The sequence below is a fragment of the Neoarius graeffei genome, chromosome 13 (assembly GCF_027579695.1).
Source record: "Neoarius graeffei isolate fNeoGra1 chromosome 13, fNeoGra1.pri, whole genome shotgun sequence".
NCBI lineage: Eukaryota > Metazoa > Chordata > Actinopteri > Siluriformes > Ariidae > Neoarius > Neoarius graeffei.
Window position 1 is genome coordinate 4471778 of NC_083581.1, and position 16482 is coordinate 4488259.

Below are 16482 nucleotides of genomic sequence, written 5' to 3' on the forward strand. Positions count from 1 at the left end.
GAATGAAAAATATTAAAGTCTGAAAAAAGCCAGGGGTTTGGGGGCTGCAGGCACCCAGCAGGGCGCTAATGATTTTTGGCTTTTTTTTTTTTACCCCAAAACCATTAATTTTATCAGCAAAAAGTTGCAATGTATTTGGAAATAAATTCCCCTTCTTGGTGGACTACCAGGTGAAAATGATTAACATGGTACAAGAGACTTGTTTTTAATCAATTCACATTTGATGATTTAAAAAAAAATCAATGCACCTTTTAATATAAACGAGCTGTACAGTATTATATTTCTGCATTTTTGCTATTCATGTCTTTGAATACTCTAATCCTTTAAAATGAAGTGCAAACCAGAAAAAAGCTCAATCATATAATTCTCTTAAGCTTTCTTCTGATGTTATCATGGTAGCAGGAGGTCTTGCATATTAAGCAGGCAACATTCAACATCACTCATCACTTCCCTTTCAACTGCTGTGTGTACTAACTAGGATTTATCTGGACAGGATGTTGTGTGATGTAATACAGATACCATACGGTCAATTTGAAGACCAAGATGGCGAGTTTGAATTAAAGAACAGGCATGCACAACTGGCATTACATATCGGAATTTTTTTTTTTAAATCAAAAACTATAAGTTCATCTCAGCCTAAAGTTTGGGCAGACGCTCCCGCGCGGCACATGCCAGCAATTCCCCCTATGAAATGAGCAATAAGTAGGAGAGTTCTACACGGTATCATACCTAAAATTTTATCAGAAATATAGATATGATACTATGATTCTCCCCAACATGCTACATTAGATAAGCTAACCCCATTTATAAAAAATACACACTTGTATATGACGTGTATTTGATATATATATATATATATATATATATATATATATATATATATATATATATATATATATATATACGATGTATATTCATACATTGTTACTTTACGGAAATCTTCAGTAAGTTTGGTCTTTTCATGCCAGCCTGTTGTAGACCTAAATATAATGCACATGAACTGACACTCCTCACCTCAACATGTCCTTTACAATCATTTCAGCCACCATGGGCAATGCTGAAACCACTGCTGCAAACAGTACATCGCGCAAAACTGTCATTATTGTTGACCCTTATTAGACAGGGAGATTATTAGACAGGGAGATTCTTTTGTGTAATCTGAGCTGAAGTGGGTTTTGTATTTTCGTTTTCTGGGGCGCGCACGCGCTCTCTGTCATGCCGATCCTGTAGGCCGCACTGACTCAACTGAAAACTTCGGTCCTCGAGAAAAGAGAAGCCCACCCACACTGAAAGCTGATTGGCTTATTTTGCTGAGTAACCCAATCAGGATGCTCTTTGTCTAGCATGCAGTGGCGATCCTAGAGTGATTTACTCCCCGGGCGAAACCCCCTGCTGGTGCCCCCCCCCCGGCCCAACCCGACAACCACCTCCCACCCACCACCTAAGAAAACACTAACTTCGTCCAGAACACACACGACCCCATACACAAACTCACAACAGCTATTTTCAAGAACAAATTTCCAGTTTTAATGACTAGTGCAATAAAAAATACAAAGATAAACAATAAAAGATAAACAATAAACAAAAAGACTCAATGACTTCGCATTACAGCTATCCACAGCTATTTAAGAAAGCACAACTGCACTACAGCACCACCCGATGGTCAAAAATATTGCACAAGTCAGTCAGTTTTACCAACAGAGTGCACAATGAATTATCATAGAGTACCATTCACCATTAATATTAACAAGAAGACTTAAACCTCCATTAAAGTCGCACCATATAAATAACAAAAGAAGCTAAACTGTTAAACAATCACAATTACAGAATAACATGAAGTGACAAAAGATCTAAAAATACTATACATTAAAGTGGCAAAAATGGTAAAACGCAATCATGTATCATAAATAAATGAACTAACGACAGAGAAGAGGTAAATCCTATACATATTACTGTACACATAAGAAGAAATAACAAACACTATGACTTGATCATGGGGGCGGCACGGTGGCGTAGTGGTTAGCGCTGTCGCCTCACAGCAAGAAGGTCCTGGGTTCGAGCCCCGTGGCCGGCGAGGGCCTTTCTGTGTGGAGTTTGCATGTTCTCCCCGTGTCCGCGTGGGTTTCCTCCGGGTGCTCCGGTTTCCCCCACAGTCCAAAGACATGCAGGTTAGGTTAACTGGTGACTCTAAATTGAGCGTAGGTGTGAATGTGAGTGTGAATGGTTGTCTGTGTCTATGTGTCAGCCCTGTGATGACCTGGCGACTTGTCCAGGGTGTACCCCGCCTTTCGCCCGTGGTCAGCTGGGATAGGCTCCAGCGTGCCTGTGACCCTGTAGAAGGATAAAGCGGCTAGAGATAATGAGATGAGATGAGATGACTTGATCATTGCCATTCTGGTAACAGCAAATTTATAACAGGCCGTGTCCGTGACGTAGCTACAACACACGACGAGAAATGTTTAAACGACCATGTAAAGCTTTTAACATTCTGTTGGCTAATACAGAGCCCAACGTTAACCCAAGGCAATGACAGCAATAACTTTAAACGTTTTGTTGCAAAGCCTAATCGTTATGCTGAAATTAATTTCGTGTTGGGGGGCAGGCCAGGTCAGGTCGTCCGACTTAGCAAGCATCAATAATATAAGGCTAATTAGGGCACTAATTCATGTCACTCACTGAAATTGATTCATAAAGCATACCTTTTTCTTTTGCTCGTTTCTCCCCCTCTTCTTTCCTTTTCTTCCGGAATTGGGCACCTGATGGCTTTGACCTTTTCCTATCCATTAGATCTATCTCCGAGTACGACTCCATTTATTTGTCATTCGACCTCCTCCTGAATGATTCCCCCTGCCTTCCCCCAACACAAACTCACCGTCAGTGTGTAGTGGTGATCACCTAATGCGAGAGGTGAGACTGAACCATTTCAACTTGACCAATTGACCACCATGACCACAATAATCTTGGGAATTCATTCGGTTCATACACACAATCAAACGTACAGCCGTTTTGAAGTTGTTTGGATTGTTCTGCTTTTCTGTTCTCTCCTCTTTCTCACGCGCACACACAAAAGCATTTGCTCAATGTAATGTATGGTAGAGTGGGGGGAAAAGCCCCCCTTAAGGAAAATTCAGTTTTTCTCCAAGTTGAAATGAACCATGTGTTTAGTTTTAATAATAGTTTTGACAACAGTGACATGAACAATAATGCCACCTAAAGTTTGCCTAAAGTTAATACTTAATTTTTTTTTTTAACAAAAACAAACATTGTGCCAAGGGGGCCTTTTACCCCCCCCCAGTGGGGTAAAAGGCCCCCTGAGGTGGGGCAATAGGCCCCTTCACTCAAAAAAAGCTGTTTGGATAGCAAAAGTGTTTACTTAAGCCTATAATGTGAAAGAAACAAGAAAATATCCCTGAATTAATGAATAGATGCATTATTTTATTATATTTCGCATTTTAATTTCAATTTTTTTTTAATATTAAGTTCAAATTACTTGCTTTACTCAACCAGGCAAGCAAGATGTTATTAAAAACTATGTATCTGCTATTCAGAAATGTATGAAATACAGTAATTATGATAAAAGGAAACGATGCCCCCTGGGGGCCATTTACCCCGCCATTAAGGGGGCGTTTTACCCCACAGACTACACTTTTACAAAAAAGGGTCTTACTTTCAAAATGTGATTCAACTTTTTATACCTAATGTATTTTTTTAACGTACTGACTTGTCTACTCATACCACATACACAGCTGTGATATCTGACGAAATAGCAGCTATCTAAATACAGTTTTACTGATATCTGAAAATTATATCACTTACCATGAAATTTGATTTCTCTCCGCTGCGTTGCTGATATGCGATCCACAGTGGATATTTGTATATCCCCGTTGTCAAGCCAGTCCATAGCAACAATAGAAATGTAACTTTGCGCCGTCTGGTGGTTATTTTGGGTAAAACAGGCCGGGGGCGTATTACCCCACGGGGGCTTTTTCCCCCACTCTACTCTAATGTGGTCTGCACATTTGCGAGGCGTCTTGAGTTTGTGTCCTATGCATTGCGGCACCATATTTGGTTTGTTATTTAAATTATACGGGGTTTTGTGCCCACAGCAAACGTGACGCATGATGGCTTTTGCTGCATGTTACACTTGTGTGTGTGTGTGTGTGTGTGTGTGTGTGTAACACTGCTGCAAACCCTTAATTACAATTGAGCTACAAGAACTGACCAACTTCAGGTATTGACGCCTCTTGTTATGATGACATCACCTGCGCAACTTTGGTATTGGGCTTCCCCATCCAAAATGTTCACCCCCCCCAGCCCGTCTTGTTTTTTTGGGGGGGTTTTTGGGGGGACCTTTTTTTTTGGGGGGGGGGAACCTTTTTTTTTTTCGCGCCCATGCTCATGCCACCCCCGCGATGCCGCCCCGGGCGGCTGCCCGGTCAGACCACCCCCAGGACCACCCCTGCTAGCATGCGCTCTCTCTCGCGCTCCCTCGCGTACTCCGTCATATGCGCGATGCAGACATTAATGTTGCGCGTGCGCACTCTTGCTTGCTTGCTCTAGATTCCGGGAGATATTCTCTTTTTTTATTTATTTATTTTTTTTATTAAAGAAAAATCAATTGGCAGTACATTACACAGTAACAAAAAAGATCAATGTCAATGTCATTACAAATAAGCACATTAATAAAATTGTAATTGCTATTGCTATCAGGGGGTTACAGATTTACAGGCAAGTTAAAAATATATACAGAGTTCAGCACAAGCACTGATAGTCCTATTAGCTTTCAAATTGGGGGAACACAGTATAGAATACACATATTAACTCATTTCATTCTGAAAGGCACAGAATGATGGCTTGCTGCCCAGGAATTTACCTCTGTGTATGTGATATTTAGCCATTAAAATGATAAGGTTAATGATGTGTGTGTGTGCTGCTGCGTTTTTCACAATCTGGGAGACCAAAAAGAACATCCTTCCAGTATAGTACAAATTTCTCCCCTGTTACCTTTGAAATAAAACCACAAAGATCGTACCAAAAATCATACACAAAAGGGCAATACCAAAACAAGTGAATAACAGACTCAGGGTATGACTGACAAAACGTACAATTCTCTTCACTGTCAAGTTTGAATTTGGATTTAATGTAGGATTTAGCTGGATATATTCTATGTAATAACTTAAAAGTGACTTCTTTTACTTTATTGGAGATAAGAAAACGGTTTGGCAGAAGCCAGACCTTCCTCCACTTTATATCCTTCACAAGTTGATTCCAGTAAACTACTGAGTGTGGTGTACCAGATGTCTCTTTTTGGAGCAGTGTTCTCACAAGCTTATTACTGCATGATATTGAGAGCAAGCTTTCTCCTATGGGGGTAGAAGTTGGTGAGTGTGTTGGAGTGAGTGTGAGGTGTATTCTTGCTTGACCCCTGTATAACACACATATGGGAGATGAGATCACACCAAAGACCTTTGCATAATCCCCAGGTGTTACTGGGATTTTGTATTCTGCCAAAAATTCTTCATAGGAAAAGAGCAAGCCATCCCTGTTAAATAATTGGTCAACCAGAAAAATATTGTTGTTAAACCATTGTTCCAAAAACATAGATTTACGTCTGTACAAAATATCCTTATTGTTCCATATGTAATATTTATGAGGAGAGAAGTTATGTTTGTAAATGAGACACCAAGTGAGGAAGGCCTGTCAGTGGAAAGACGACATTTTTATAGGAATTTTATGTACGTCAAAGTTACACGTGAGAAGGAAGTTTAAGCCACCCAATTTTGAGATAACATGGAGCGGAATAACATTCCAAACAGATGAAGGATTGCAAAACAGATATCTTACCCAGTTCAACTTGAAGGTGTTATTTAAAGTTGTGAAGTCTATAAAGTTCATTCCTCCCTTTTCGTATGTGTTCATAAGAGTTGTTTTCTTTAAATGATGTATTCTATTTTTCCATATGAAGTTGATGAGAAGCCTATCAATTTCTCTGAGCAGTCTGTCATCCAGGTGCAAAGCGAGCGCTGCATACGTCAGTCTAGAAATGCCCTCCGCTTTGGTGATTAGAATTCTGCCTCTTAGTGACAAGTCTCTCAAGAGCCATTGATTAAGTTTTCTACGCGTTTTATCAATAATAGGGTTAAAGTTTGAAGTTACTCTTCTGTTTTCATCTTTACTGATGATAATACCTAGATATCTCATCTCATCTCATTATCTCTAGCCGCTTTATCCTTCTACAGGGTCGCAGGCAAGCTGGAGCCTATCCCAGCTGACTACGGGCGAAAGGCGGGGTACACCCTGGACAAGTCGCCAGGTCATCACAGGGCTGACACATAGACACAGACAACCATTCACACTCACATTCACACCTACGGTCAATTTAGAGTCACCAGTTAACCTAACCTGCATGTCTTTGGACTGTGGGGGAAACCGGAGCACCCGGAGGAAACCCACGCGGACACGGGGAGAACATGCAAACTCCACACAGAAAGGCCCTCGCCGGACCCGGGGTTCGAACCCAGGACCTTCTTGCTGTGAGGCGACAGCGCTAACCACTACACCACCGTGCCGCCCCATACCTAGATATACAATTTCATTTTTTACCGGGATGTTGTAGAGCAGGGGTCACCAAACTTTTTTCTCTGGGGGCCACATTGTCGTTCCTGACCGTGATGGGGGGCCGGGGTCGGGTCAGCTATATAACATAGAATTGTATAACCCAGACAAATATGACCACCAGCAGGCCTCATTGTGTAGTAGAGATTACTAGCCTGGCACAGCCATCCCCACTACTATATCCCCGCTACTATATCAACACTTGATTCCTGGCACATATTTGTTTATCTTTACTAGTGGTTTGCAAAAGTAGTAATCAAGTCTTCACGCTTTGTTTTAATCTGAAATACCACAGATATTCCATTTATTTATTTTCTAATAAAAACAACATCAAAGCTGTCAAGGTAAGAAACATCTGCTGAGTTGAGGTGATTGACACTGGCAAAGGTGAGTGGAAAATTATAAATTGTAGGTAGGCCTGTTGATATTATTATTGATAATAATAATAATAATAATAATAATAATAATAATAATGTGTGCAGCACTTAATAAAGGTCAAATAAATAGGCCTATAAAATACATTAAAAAAACAGTGAAATTATAATAATATGAGCAATAGATCAATAGATCACAGCAGTTGTGCTGTGTCCTGCACGTCATTGCTCTCATCCATGGCCAAAGCAAAAAACTCGAATTCTGACGCTCTCTCATTCAGCTGGTCATACACGTTGTCCCCCAAATCTTCGGTTCGCCTGGTCATAGTAGGTGCGGAGAGACTCACCGCGTTGAGCGCATCCTTCTTGTCGGGACACACCTCCTCGGCCACAGCAAGCATGCATACTTTAACAAAGTCCCCATCAGTAAACGGCTTTCCATGGGTGGCGAGTAGGTGAGCTACCTTATAGCTAGCTCGGACAGCAGCCTGGTTGATCTGGGTTTGGCGAAGGAATACATTCTGTTGTGCAGCCAGTCCGCATTTCATCCTCCGAATCCTGTCTTCTCTTGTTTGCCCTCGCAAACTAGCATACTCTTTGTGGCAGGTTTCGTAGTGACGACGCAGATTGTATTCTTTTTAAACCGACACACTTTCTTTACATACAAGACAAACTGCACGGTCCTTACACTGAACGAAAAAATAATCGGTGGTCCAATGTTGTTTAAAAACTCTGCACTCTCTGTCAGCTTTTCGCTTACCGCTAGCCATTTTACTGTCCTGAACACTGACAGTTCTCTGCGCGTGCGCTGCCTGTCACTGCATAGGCGGTTTTAAACAGGGGCCGGGGGGGGCCAGTGCCCCTGTAAAATTGCTCCTGGCCCCTGTGCTGAACAGATAATAAGCTTTATTAATTTCGACGTGTGCTGGCTCAAAGATCGGAACTGACATGACGGAGTGTTCTACACGGACTCCTTAAAGCGCTACATGCACACTGTTACCTGCAGGAGAAAGATCAGCAGCAGCGCGAATTGTAAACTTCGGACGTGAGAGATAACAGCTGCAGCCCTGCAAGAACTAGGCTACTGCAAAGAAGCGAAGGTAAGGAAAAGTTATTCAATTTTGTAACATCAGTGTTTGCACATATCCGTGTTTTACTGTTGTTGTTCACTACAATAATAAATCCGTTTTATTGCGCTTTCTTAAAAGTGCGTTGCACAGCAATAAGTAGCCTAACTTAATATTTTTGGGAAATGGGTAAAATAACCAACAGTGTTTAACCTTCTTGTAAAACTCGAATGGCCTTGTGATATGTAGAGGCTACATTCCTCTCCGTTTACTTTTTAGTATAGGCCTACTGTAGGCTATCATGAAAAGGAGCAAGAAGGACATTATGTCCTTTTTTGCCCCTGTTGGCAAAAAGCAACATAGAGAGAGTAAGGAAGATGAAGATTATGAAAGAGGAGAGCGAGCCAGAGGTGGAGAGAGAGCCAGAGGTGGTGGTTGGAGAGGTGGAAAGTGAGGCATCTGAAAGGCAATCTGAGAGTGAGGATGAAGACATTCAGGATCAGATTGAGGGACAGAATGAGGGACAACCCAACGAGTCATTGGGACAACCAGATTCACCATGCATATCAAGTACAGCACCATCAGGTTTGTGATGTTGAACAAATGCGTGTGTGTGAGCAGTGTCGACCTACAATTCATATAGCCTACCCCGAAAGTGTGAAGTCTGAATAATAATTAATAAATATAAAATAAAAATAATAGATATAATAAATTAATAAATGAATAATGATAAATGTTGTTCTCAGTAGCACTCTCATATTTACTGTATTCATCTTTCTCCAGATATCAGCAAGTGCTTGGACGACACTCCAGTGCAGCCACATCTGAAGAAAAGGTTCATTGTATGCAAAAATAGAAATTTTATTTTACAAAAAAGAGAAACATGGTTTTAAGATTTATTGAGCACAATTTTTTATGTTTAGGCTATTGAGACAGAATGTTTATCTCATTGTATTTATCCTCAATGTAAGTTGTTTTGGTTTTAAATAAACTAAACAAAACATTTTGAACGCTTAAATATTGCCATGTTTTGTCCATATGTGCCCCCCTGAAAAAACACTGGCCCCACCTCGGCCCCCCCTAGTAATTTTGGTCTAGAACCGCCACTGTGTCACTGCTTGATCGTGAGCATATGACGAAAATTAGGAAAATATGAATAGTTCATTTTATAACTAAATATCAATTTTAATTGATAAAATCAACAAAATACAAGATGCAGACGTTATTATTTGCCAAAAAGAAATTTTAAAAAAATAGTCCATGACCACTTTTGGGGATTGCCTCATAAGGCCGGTTCAAGTAGTGGGGGGCCGGTCAAAGGGGGGTGGCGGGCCGGAGTCGGCCCGCGGGCCATAGTTTGATGACCCCTGTTGTAGAGTGAGGAGACAGCACACTCCTTGATAGCCATAAGTTCACACTTGTTTATATTCAGACACAAGCCTGAGGCCTTAGAGAATTCTGTGATGGCTTCTATTGCAACTGGTATTTGTTTCTCATCTTTTAAGAAAAGAGTGGTGTCATCTGCCAGTTGGGTTATGGTTATTTCTTTGCCCACTATAGAGACACCTTCTACTGTACTAGCTTTTATATGGTCCGTTAAAAGCTGAGCTACCAGGAGGAAGAGGTAGGGGGAGGCAGGACAACCCTGCCTGATCCCTCTAGACAGACTAAACCTCGGGGACGTACCACCTTTTAGTTTAATACAACTGCTACCGTTCTTATACAGAGTTTTGATGGCTGTATAGAAGTAAGCCCCAAATCCGAATTTCTCAAGCGACTGTAGAATAAATGCATGCTCTATGGTATCAAACGCTTTATAGAAGTCTAAAAATAAAATAAAACCATTACTCTCAATCAGTTCTGAGTAGTCTAGAAGATCCAGGACAAGCCTGATGTTATTAGTGATGTGTCTTTTAGGCATAAAGCCAGACTGTGTTTCTGCAATCACAGAATTGAGGACTGATTTTAGTCTTCTTGCTAATAAGAGCGCAAATATTTTATAGTCGTTATTAAGCAAACATATCAGACGCCAGTTATCTATAAATAACTTGTCCTTGTTGGGTTTGGGGATTAAGGTAGCAAGACCCTGAGTCAGTGTAGGTGGAAGTTGCTCGTTCATCATGCTTTCAGAAAAAACTTTAACGAGAAAGGGGGCAAGTTTTTCATTAAATAACTTGTAAAATTCTGCTGTTAGGCCATCAGTACCTGGAGCTTTGTTCTTTTTAAGACCATCCACTGCGTTTTATCTAACTTGACCTGTAAATTAGCCAATTCCAGTTTTTCATCATGTGACAAAGTGTTAGGTAACTGATAAGAGAGTGATGAGATTCTAGATACCAACTTCACTTCCTCTTCCCTTTTCAACTTTGCTTTAATACTGCCAGTTTTTCTGAAAAACTGACCCAATTCAAATTTTAAAAGTTCCCAGTTCCTACCAAAACAGTTTTCTTCATTTGCTTTGAACCAGTAGAGGGAAATAAGTCTATCAGCCTCTTTTTTGACTTGATCTTTCAGCTCATCTCATTATCTCTAGCCGCTTTATCCTTCTACAGGGTCGCAGGCAAGCTGGAGCCTATCCCAGCTGACTACGGGCGAAAGGCGGGGTACACCCTGGACAAGTCACCAGGTCATCACAGGGCTGACACATAGACACAGACAACCATTCACACTCACATTCACACCTACGCTCAATTTAGAGTCACCAGTTAACCTAACCTGCATGTCTTTGGACTGTGGGGGAAACCGGAGCACCCGGAGGAAACCCACGCGGACACGGGGAGAACATGCAAACTCCACACAGAAAGGCCCTCGCCGGCCCCGGGGCTCGAACCCAGGACCTTCTTGCTGTGAGGCGACAGCGCTAACCACTACACCACCGTGCCGCCCCTTCATCTTTCAGTAAGGAGTTATTAAGCTTCCAGTATATAGAGTGTGTGGTTAGTTTAGAAGGGCAGAGATTTAATTTAATGTGTATTGCTTTATGGTCTGTAAGAGGGGTAGGGCATACTTCAACCTCTACCACTTCCTTATTTAAGTTCTTAGAAATTAACCAGAAATCTACTCTAGACTTACAAGAACCAGTTTTGTTACTCCACGTGTATATCTTATCAGATGGGTGTTTTTCTCTCCAAATATCTACTAAATTAAATTTATCCATAAAACATTGGAGAAATGTGTTAGATCTGTTACGGTGCCCAGAAGGCCATTTATCCAGCTCGCTAATCAACACCATATTAAAGTCTCCCCCTAACAACAATATGGCTTTAGGGAAAGAGTTAAGCCAGCTTACCAGTATGTTTTCTATAGATAATAGTAGGTTTACATTTTCTGTTCTGTTGTTATACCCATATATGTTGCCAATTAATATTATTTTGTCATCGCACTTAATGGCATGACAAATAAAATGACCCACAGGATCGCATTCTGTTCTCAAAACTTCCCCGCTAAAACAGTTTTTCAAAGTGGCTCCCCCAGCCGACCGTTCTGTGCCATGAGAGAGCCATATTGAGTTACCCCATTGTGATCTCCAGGGAGATATTCTCCAATGTGCGGGCATCAGGAAGCCGCCATCAATATGCGGGAGACTCCCGGAACTTCCGGGACACTTGGGATGTCTGCGTTAGAGCCCTGCACTCCCGCGGGAGTCCCGTGGGACCCGCCGCAAAGCAGTGCGGCGCGGGACAAATTTTGAAAGCTCATTGCGGGTGCAGGCGGGAGCAGGAGTGCACATATGTGGGCGCGGGCGGGAGCGGGAGTGCACATATGCGGGCGCGGGCGGGGGCGATGATGAGCTGCAGTCCCGCTAACTAAAAACGTGTTTAAAATAAAATTTATAAATTATTAATTTATGTCTATCATATATAATTTGTGCTGGATATTTTATTTGGCATTAATAAAAACATTTTAAGATGCCTAAATTTGCAGAGAGAGTCAGATTGCCAGATTGAGTGAGGAATGGCATCTTAAATTTGCCATTGATCACCCTAACGGGCAATCCTTTGATCACTCTAATGACTCGCCGTTCACACCCAGTCTCCAGTGACCCACAGTAACATGATGCCTCAATGACACCTTAGATGAGCTGGTCATCAGAATTCTGATTCTGATCCAGGAGAGGATAAATATCCCTCGTACGTTTCCGATTCCTTTCCTCTTCCGTGTTTGAGATCTCCGATCATGGCAGAAGAGCAGAGCTCCTTTACTGAAGCTCACAGTGCTTCAAAAGTAAGTGCTGCTTTAAAAAGAGGTACATTTACCGTTAAAAAGTCAAGAGTCCTGAAATCGGACATTTTAGTTAGAAATGCTTTACAAATGTAAACTGGGTTAGCCTAATGTTTTGTATGGCTGAACAATAAATATACCAAATTTCCACTTGGAATTACGTGCTCGCCTGTCTTTTTTGTATTGTTTATTATTATTATTATTATTATTATTATTATAGACACTGACGAAGGCAACAGCCGAAACATTTGTCTCCTTCTGCTGCTAAAAACAACTGAAAAGAAATGTAACTAAAAGAATAAGTTCAAGAGTGCGATCCATCTCTCCTTTCACACTAATTATTCATAGGAGACGCACCACGGGAGAGCGCATACTTAAATGATTAGCCTACTTAAATAATTATTATTATTATTAGGTCTACATGCTGCCATTTCAACATTCCGAATTCAGAAACAAGGTAAATAATAAACGTGAACGTGAGCTGTAGATATTTATGCTCAAATCCACTCAAAGTAGGGGGCGGGGCACCATCACGCTGTGTCAAGACAAGAACTTTCCTGAGAAATAACGCGAACGTCTGCATCATGCGGGATTTGCAGGCGCGGGCGGGAGCGGGACTGAAAATCATAATTCTTTGCGGGCGCGGGCGGGACTGAAAAATCCGACCCGCGCAGACCTCTAGTCTGCGTTATAAGGTGACCACAGATCGTTAACCACACACACACCCCCCGAGAATTTCTCAATGGGTTTACATCAATCTCAAAAACGATCATTTTGGTCTGAAAAAGTTGGAAATCCGCCGATCAGCAGAAAATTCTCATCCCTGGTTATTTTTAATTAGCACGCCTCTCCGTCTGTCTGTGTGCACACGCGTGAAAGAGAAGAGCGAGCACTATGAATGAACAGAATGATACGCAACGGAATTTTTTTTTTTCAAAATCGTGAGTCTGATTGTATGGCGCTGCGCAACACAATGGTCTATGTATAGGAAACCCTGCATACTAACAAGTATTCCGACTAAAGAGAAAGGCAGTCAACTTTATTTAAAAAAAAAGCTTATAAATTATATTTACGAGATATTCATACTAATTAGTGTGTAGAAATACTAGTGGGCTAAAAACACGCCATCTATTTCCAATTTGGTTTCATCAGCCATGCATACTACCCTACTAAATACAGTAGTATGGAAAAACAAAGTCATTAATCTTATCACAAAGTTTAACCGGTCAACTTTGGTAACCCATACTAGCTACTGTACTAAATGGTGTCAAATAGGCCTTCTGTTTAAACAGCTATGTACACTAGCCTACTAAATAGTATGCAGAATTATACCATACTATGACAATCTACCTAACATTATGACATGATATAATCCAATCAACGTTTAAATGAGATATTTAATCCATACTATTGTGCTATAAATAGTGTGCAAAGCACATGCCAGCTGTTTAAAATGGAGTTTCAATAACTACGCGCACTACCCTACTAAATAGTGTACACTAGTATGGAAAAAACCCTCAATTTATTTAAAACTGTTTCAACAGCTATGCATACTAGGCTACTCTACTAAATAGCATGAAACTGGTACGTAATCTGATCAAAACAAGTTTAAAAAGCCAATTTTAGTGACCCATACTATTATACTAGATAGTGTGCAAAAAACAAATATTTAAAATGGCGTTTCAATGGCGACTCATACTACCCTACTAAATAGTATCTCAACTAAGTAGAAACAGTCGTTTTTCATTTTAAAGTTTAAACAATAATATTGTAATAAGAATAATAAATAAGGCGGCACGGTGGTGTAGTGGTTAGCGCTGTCGCCTCACAACAAGAAGGTCCGGGTTTGAGCCCCGTGGCCGGCGAGGGCCTTTCTGTGTGGAGTTTGCATGTTCTCCCCGTGTCCGCGTGGGTTTCCTCCGGGTGCTCCGGTTTCCCCCACAGTCCAAAGACATGCAGGTTAGGTTAACTGGTGACTCTAAATTGACCGTAGGTGTGAATGTGAGTGTGAATGGTTGTCTGTGTCTATGTGTCAGCCCTGTGATGACCTGGCGACTTGTCCAGGGTGTACCCCGCCTTTCGCCCGTAGTCAGCTGGGATAGGATCCAGCTCGCCTGCGACCCTGTAGAACAGGATAAAGCAGCTAGAGATAATGAGATGAGATGAATAATAAATAGTGCATTAAAAACACAACAGTGTACTGAAAATACTTTCAAAATGAAGTTTAAACAGCCACGTGTAGTAGCCTACTAAACAGTGTGTCAAACACTACCGTACTACAGTGTGCTAAACACATGCCATCGGTTTAAACAGCCACGCGTACTAGCCTACTGAACAGTGTGCTAAACACATGCCATCGGTTTAAACAGCCACACGTACTAGCCTACTAAACAGTGTGCCAAACATGCTATCTGTTTAACAGCCACACATACTAGCCTACTAAATAGTGTGCTAAACACATGCCATCAGATTGGACACGCGTAGTAGCCTACTAAACAGTGTGCTAAACACATGCCATTGGTTTAAACAGCCACGCGTACTAGCCTACTAAACAGTGTGCCAAACACATGCTATCTGTTTAACAGCCACGCATACTAGCCTACTAAACAGTGTGCTAAACACATGCCATCGGTTTAGACACGCGTAGTAGCCTACTAAACAGTGTGCTAAACACATGCCATCGGTTTAAACAGAAACGTGTACTAGCCTACTAAACAGTGTGTCAAACACATGCCATCGGTTTAAACAGCCACGCGTACTACCGTACTACACAGTGTGCCAAACACATGCCATCGGTTTAAACAGCCACGCGTACTAGCCTACTAAACAGTGTGCTGAACACATGCTATCTGCTTAACAGCCACGCGTACTACCCTACTAAACAGTGTGCTAAACACATGCCAATGGTTTAAACAGCCACGCATACTACCCTGCTAAACAGTGTGCTAAACACATGCTATCTGTTCAACAGCCACGCGTACTAGCCTACTAAACAGTGTGCTGAACACATGCCATCTGTTTAAACAGCCACGCGTACTAGCCTACTAAACAGTGTGCTAAACACATGCCATCTGTTTAAACAGCCACGCGTACTACCCTACTAAACAGTGTGCTAAACACATGCCAATGGTTTAAACAGCCACGCGTACTAACCTACTAAACAGTGTGCTAAACACATGCCATCGGTTTAAACAGCCACGCGTACTACCGTACTACACAGTGTGCCAAACACATGCCATCGGTTTAAACAGCCACGCGTACTACCGTACTACACAGTGTGCCAAACACATGCCATCGGTTTAAACAGCCACGCGTACTAGCCTACTAAACAGTGTGCTGAACACATGCTATCTGCTTAACAGCCACGCGTACTACCCTACTAAACAGTGTGCTAAACACATGCTATCTGTTCAACAGCCACGCGTACTAGCCTACTAAACAGTGTGCTGAACACATGCTATCTGTTTAAACAGCCACGCGTACTAGCCTACTAAACAGTGTGCTAAACACATGCCATCTGTTTAAACAGCCACGCGTACTAGCCTACTAAACAGTGTGCTAAACACATGCCATCGGTTTAAACAGCCGCGCGTACTACCCTACTAAACAGTGTGCTAAACACATGCCAATGGTTTAAACAGCCACGCGTACTAGCCTACTAAACAGTGTGCTAAACACATGCCAATGGTTTAAACAGCCACGCGTACTAGCCTACTAAACAGTGTGCTAAACACATGCCATCTGTTTAAACAGCCACGCGTACTACCCTACTAGACAGTGTGCTAAACACATGCCAATGGTTTAAACAGTCACGCGTACTAACCTACTAAACAGTGTGCTAAACACATGCCATCGGTTTAGACACGCGTAGTAGCCTACTAAACAGTGTGCTAAACACATGCCATCGGTTTAAACAGCCACGCGTACTAGCCTACTAAACAGTGTGTCAAACACATGCCATCGGTTTAAACAGCCACGCGTACTACCGTACTACACAGTGTGCCAAACACATGCCATCGGTTTAAACAGCCACGCGTACTAGCCTACTAAACAGTGTGCTGAACACATGCTATCTGCTTAACAGCCACGCGTACTACCCTACTAAACAGTGTGCTAAACACATGCCAATGGTTTAAACAGCCACGCATACTACCCTGCTAAACAGTGTGCTAAACACATGCTATCTGTTCAACAGCCACGCGTAC